Here is a 6,884-nt window from a genome sequence, read left to right on the forward strand (position 1 = left end):
ATGGTAACCCTCGTTCCCTGAAGGAGGGAACGGACACGTCACGTCGGATGACCGACGAAATTGGGATCTCGCTTAGCGAGACCAATCTACTTCAAGTGTAAACTAAATGTATATTTTCTGATTAAGTCTATCAAAGGCAAATCCACATCAGATCATATGTCTAACAATAAATATTTATTTAAAACAACAACAACAACAACAACAACAGCAAGATAAATGTACTTGAATTTTCAATTTTCAATTTAAAACAATGTTGAAAAAGACATATTCCAAAAGTAGATTAAGTCACTTACATTGTGTAATCTAATAGAATATGTTACAAATTTTTGCAGCATGAAATCTGTGGTGTCTATTACTCTCAGATGTACCTATTTCATGAAAACAGACACACTGTCATTGGCATGAAGTGCCTCACTAAACAGTATCGATTAGTGCTGATGGATAAAAAAAGCAACTCTTTAATGGACTGAAAACAGGCATATGCAGTGAAGTATAACCATCACTTGACAAGAAAAAATTAAAATACTGGATAAGCGGAAACACTGCCAGAGGGATTATGGTGTTATGCGATAACATTTTAATAGCCTATAATCTCCACTGGTTTTGACACATAATGTAAAACTTTACAAGAAGTTTAACAGCCATAACGAAGTGCAACGCCTCGGCTTCCCCCCACCCATATGCCTTGTTAATATCGGTTCCATCCTCTGTGAAAGCACCACGCTTATGTATAGAAATGAATGAATCCATACACTCATAATTCCAACATCACCCTGGACTGAAAAGGGCGAGATGGGTCATTGATTACACGGGAGTGAGTGGATTGATGTAGAATGTAGGGAGGGGCTTAGCAGTGATTGCTTAGAGCACAGAGATAATTTGGACGCTTATTGATTTTACCCTGAAACGCTGCAAAGGATCGCCACTTTTTTTTTCTTTGTTCCTCAGAAGGTGGCGATACTCTGAACAGTACGCATAGGTGGGAGGAAGGGTTTTATATTGACAATAAAGGCAGCATTATCAGCCTGACCACACAGCCCGGTAAATAACATGCCATCATATTAGAAGGCCGTTGATTTAGTACTATTTGTTTTCCGCTTCTATTTGTTTTGCATGATAGCGGTATTTATGAGCCTGTGGCCAAGAGAGCCTCGGCTAGAATGCTGTCAAACATGACAGCAAGACACATGGCTCATCTGAAAGCCAATTTCCAGGTATTAGAGTACTTTACGTTTTATGACCCCACAGCCCTGAACCTGATGTAATTACCCGGCAAGGACATTATGTCATTCAGGACCGTTGGTGTAAGGGGTGCTGATGTTTGGAGGGAGAGGCGGGTCAGAAATGAGATACAAATTATTGCTTGTAGTCATTTTATGTTGACTTCCCACTCATTCAGTGGCCATCTCATGACGAGAGGCGGTGACCTTACCAGTGTTGTTATTAATTACCTTATTATTCTAATTAAGAAATAAGACTCGGTGCAAAGTGAAGCTGATGAACATCACTAAGCGAGTGTCTAATTAATAGATTGCATGTTGAAGGTCAGACTGCAGGTTATTTGTAATGATTCTGGCCAGGGAGAGGAGAGCAATTCAGAGGAGAGTCTCAAACTCTCAATAAGTCTTTGCCTGAAATTCCTTTGAGCCCTTGTTCATACATCTTTCTTTCTTTTGTGAAGCACAAAATAAGACTGATTATTGATTGATTTACGTGAATAAATTTTGTCAATACAATGTAAAAGGTCCAGTATTCGGAGCCCAACATTCTTTAAAAAAATCTTCTTTTGTGTTGCAATGTAGAAAGTCCAACAGGGTTTAATTAAATAATTTTAATAATATGTTGAAGAAAACTGCCATAAAGTGATAATAGCATAAATTATTGTCATAAATGACAATCATATTCATGATTGAAAAGTTACATCAAAAACAGCTTTACCTCGTGGCAACTTGTCTGTCAAGACATTTAAGTTTCAACCATTCAAACACATAGCGCGACCACAGCTGCGTCGCTACACTTTAAAAAATGCTGGGTTGTTTCAACCCAACTTTGGGTCAAATATGGACAAACCCAGCTGTTGGGTTACATTTTTTAATTATATTTTTAACCCAAAAGTTGGGTTAGTCCATACTTGACCCAAAGTTGGGTTGAAACAACCCAGAATTTATTAAAGTGTAGTGCACTGGATCAATAGGCAACTTTGTTACAAAGAACTTTGTTTGTGAAGTCGCGTCGTGTTTCCGCCCTGGTCGCGCATTCGTTTGCCGGGAGGTGAAACTTTCATGGTGGCGCCGACACGTCATTCGCTTTGAGTGGAGATCCAGCGCGTTTGTAGAAGGCTATAGCAGATGTTAGCTGCGACGTATATTTAAACAAAAAATGAAAAATGTGAAATTACAGACATTTTCCTATAAGTAGAGTAATAATTTGATAGGAATACAATATAATATCAACTTAATTTTATTCAGGAAGTTTCCCCTCAGGAAGTTTTCTCTCAGGACAGAACACAAAATGACAGCTGACAAATGTAACTGTAACGGTACGGTGTAGAAGAACTCGGACAAAGAAGATAAAGGTCAAACAGTCTTTTAATAATCCACACATAAAGGGTAATCCACAAGAGGAAGGCAGGTACACCCGTACACAAACGTAAACACTGACATTCACATTCAATACCCAACCAAGACTAACAGAACAGACAGGAAATTAAATACAAAGGCAAATGAAGATAATAAACAAGACACACCTGAACATAATGACATAATTAGACACGAGGAAAAACTAGGTCAAGGAACACATGAGGGAAGAAAACAAACTAAAAGTCTATGTGGCGTGACAGTAACCAGTTTTAACCGGTTTGGCAGAGTTTACCCAACATTGGGTTACACTGACCCAGCGCTGCGTAGGTGTGTGAGGGGGTTCATCATTTGTATTGACAGTAAAAATGACCCAACAGCTGAGTTACAGAAAAACTGGACCTCAACCCATCACATGGGTTAAAATAATAACAACAACCCAATAAAATGACCCAACAGACTGAACACAGCATTTGGGTAAAAATAAATAAATAAATAACCCAGCATTTTTTGAGTGCAGAAAATGATTATATATACAAATCACTGTAATATACAATGTAAAATATTTGTATAGGCCTATATAAATATATGTTAAATTATTCAGCAATAACAACCGTCTGGATGTACATTATCCCAATTATTATAAGGCTACTTGTTACATAAGTAAATAATTAACACAAAATATTGATTTGAGTTGAAATATTTGAACGCAAAGCTTCCGTGAAGTTTAAACTAGATGGACATTTAAGGGATATGGTGCAGTCATACCACTTATTACACATTTCACCACATAAATAATTATGGTGATAAAAGATTTAAGATATTGATTTAAGACGAAAACTGACTTCCATATCATACTACAGAAAATAATGGAATACAATTTGAAATGCTTTAATGTTTGACTTAGATGTATTTTTTATAAACTAAAATTATATGCACAATTACAATTACATTTTAGAGTAAAACTAAAACAAAACAAAAACAAACAAAATAAATGTAACAATTAATAGTCGTCATCAAAGGCAAAAAAGTGTTCAATTAAGGATCAGTATTTAAAGGTAGGAGGACAAGGCATGACTGAATTTAGTTTATATAACATCTGGCCAGTTGTAGAGGGTCAACATAGATGCTGTCTATCCATTTATTGCTGCTTTCCCTCTGTATATTTCTCCTTCTTATCTCTTCTCTCTCTAAATAACCCTCTCCTCCTGTATTATTTCTGTGTTGTAAGGGCCTCTCTTCAGGCTATGAATGAAACATGTTGGAGGCTCTCAGGCACACAGAAGACCAGATGTGCTTGGTGGTACAGTACCTGCATCGACTCTTTTTGCAAGATTCGCCAAAGGGTGTACTGCTTATTTCCATACTGATGTTCTCTTATCATGCTCCGTGTTAGCATGAGGTCAGGATGTGATTAGTTCTGCCGTAAAAAGCATAACTCACCCGAGCAGCATGTTCTTGGATGCCTGGTGTCTATAAATGCAATGCAGGTGTAAGTGTGTTGGACAGTGATCTACATGTCCATTACAAATGTCATAAAAGTGATAATAGCATGCTTCTCTGCAGCACCTAGGTGTGAAGGGCAAGTAAGATTTTTCCTTGTGTGCCGAAAGGTCATTTATAGGATGCAGGGGACCAAGCAATTCATCAAAACACTTGCCCTGTGTGGATGCAGGTTTACAAAAAAAAAAAATAATAATAATAAATAAAACTTTTAAAAGATTTTGAAAGGATCGACTTAACTAAATAATATCAATATAATTATTTTGAAACACCAAAGTTGAATTAATCGTCTCATTAATCAAGTTATAAAAATAATTCTGTTAAAATGTATTTATTGTTTCTCACAAAAGTGTAAGTGAGAGCTGTGTCAGTGTATGAAAGTGTCTAACTTCCTATCTAGCAAACAGTTGGCTCATGTTCATAGCTTGAAGTAGCATCTAGTTAATTTCAGTGAAATAAGAACAAAATAGGAGTGGAAAAATTGTATTATAATGTCAGACATATATTTGACACTTTTACGCTACATAACATTATAGGTAATGTTTTGGAGGTACTTGGTAGTTTCTCTCAGATTTGGAGTGCTAGGTGCTCTGTGTTTTACTCTTTCAACGGTCCTTCACCTGAAAAAGTGAATAGAGGAACAAAGGAAAAGTGCTTAGGAGCAGGAAACAGAGAGAACAGGAAGAAATGACTGAGAGAGAGCTACAGCTTGTAAGGCCCACAAGCCTGTGAATAGTTAATGTTGGGCCAGCAGCTGACTTTAAAGGTTAATTACTTTCTAATCTGTGTACAAAGGCCATGACAGAAAAGGGGATATTAATAAGACATGACATGGCAGGGTCCTGCTAGGCCAAACGTCTGTACATTCAGGGAAGCATTAACATTGAGCTTGTCCATCACTTCAGATACAAGATAAAAAGAGAGTTATCAATCATCTGGGGCTTATAGGCAAAAAAAAAAAAAATGGAGGAAAGGAGATGGAACAGGGGATACGAGAGAGAGATAGAGAGAGAAGAACAAGAAACAGAAATACCAGCATAGAAAATAATAATAATAAAAAAATATATATTTCTAAGGGCTTCAGATATGAGACAAATGAAAGATAAGGATTGCATTAATTTCATCCACTCGGCATGAGATAGAAAGCAGTGCTCATAATATCCATTCCTTCCTTTCTCACACTTTTCGATATGACACAGGAGAAGACAAATCAGAGGACATAAAATTCAATGGCCCCTGCAGGAAAACTTTAGTAGATGTTTATAATCTGCCTTTCAAGAGGATATTGCTTCTTATCATGGGCGATGCTCCCGTCTAAATCTGTCATGGGCCCATCCTCTGCAATCCAAACCAACACCTGTGCAACCTGATCAGATGATATAACAGATATTCTACTAGAGCAGAAAAACAGGCACATCTTTCAGCCACCTGCAGTCATGACAGATAGTCTTGAGTGAATGGGAACCTCGGGGATCCTGAGCTCTTGTCTCTAAAACCAATCGATATAGGAGGAGGTGATGTTCAGACTGAGAGTGGATAGCAAAACTCTCTCTACAGTTCCAGCCTCAGTGTGAAGTGGCCCCTCAAGAGTTTCAGCAGATCTATATCAGTGGACCTCTTAGAATTATAGGAGAAAATATGAAATGATTTGGACTTTTTAAAAATTACCTTAAGCTTGATAATCAGCTCAAGTTCAGAGTTTTCCCATGGACCTATATTCTACCCAAAAGGTAACTTTACAACTGTACTTTGGTTCACCAGAAAGAGCACGTCACCAACAAGACCAGCACCAAATCAGCATGGAAGCCAAAACAGTCCGGACAACTTGTATGATACTATAGATGGTGAAATAACAATATACATTAGAGTACAACCTGGCTTGCAATCACGATTTTAGTTTTGAGTTATACATTCTTGTATGGCCCAAGTAGTATTTCATCATCTCATAAAAATTACTTTAGCACAGGGGTGTCCAATCCTGCTCCTGGAATCCCAATGTCCTGCAGAGTTTAGCTCCATCCTGACCCAAAACACCTGCCTGAACGTTTCTAGTAACCCAAGACCTTAATTAGCTGGATCAGGCATTTTTAATTGGGATTTGAGCTAAACTGCAAGACAGTAGAACTCCAGGAGCAAGATGGGACACCCCAAGTAGCCATTTTTGGCCTCCCTACCAGGCATGAACAGCAAGACCACATTGGTCAACGGCAATGAACACGGAGCATGAAAGTTGGTATTAGTTATTTCCTTTTTGACACTGATTTGTAGCTTAAAACTTGAATTTAGGGCACATTGAACACACTGTACTAATTTCTCAGTTAGGGAACAATTAATGTCACAAGAAAAATTCACCCTTTTTTCTCTTAATGCACTTGTCACTTACATTAATTTGATACATTTAGTTTCTGCTTGACATATTCTCATACTGACCTTCAAAAGTGAACATCATCCGTTCTCACAGGCTTTCTATCTGTGTAGTGTAATTTAGAAACTGCACCTTGGACCTTCAAACTCACAAATGAAGCATACATAAGACATCAGAGATTGAGAGGTTCTGTTTCACATGGCCATGCACTGAAGATTAGATTCAGAGTCAGTCAGAGGTTTTGAACCCTTCCAAGAGACTACCTCATTAGTGAATTTGCTCTGACAAAGTAACTCCCATTTCTCTGTAGGAACCCTCAGCCAAAAATGACTAGCAGATTAATGACTTATAGATATAAATGATGTGGGAGAGAGAGAGTCTTTCCTGTACAGCGTTTTTTTTTTTTTTGTGGAAAAATAACAATATATGGGGGGGGGGCA

General features: G+C 37.7%; 1 long non-coding RNA gene across 1 annotated transcript in view; it reads left to right on the forward strand.

Annotated features, from left to right (window-relative positions):
* Positions 1 to 379: 379 nt before the first annotated feature.
* The window catches only part of LOC107698980 (uncharacterized), a 21,380-nt gene continuing 14,875 nt past the window's right edge, over positions 380 to 6,884 (forward strand). Inside the window, exons 1-2 of the long non-coding RNA XR_001635404.1 lie at positions 380 to 392; positions 6,195 to 6,197. This is a non-coding gene — a long non-coding RNA (uncharacterized LOC107698980). The remainder of the gene's footprint in view (positions 393 to 6,194; positions 6,198 to 6,884) is intronic.

This window comes from Sinocyclocheilus anshuiensis, unplaced genomic scaffold (genome assembly GCF_001515605.1).
Source record: "Sinocyclocheilus anshuiensis isolate Anshui unplaced genomic scaffold, SAMN03320099.WGS_v1.1 scaffold74, whole genome shotgun sequence".
Classification (NCBI taxonomy): Eukaryota; Metazoa; Chordata; class Actinopteri; order Cypriniformes; family Cyprinidae; genus Sinocyclocheilus; species Sinocyclocheilus anshuiensis.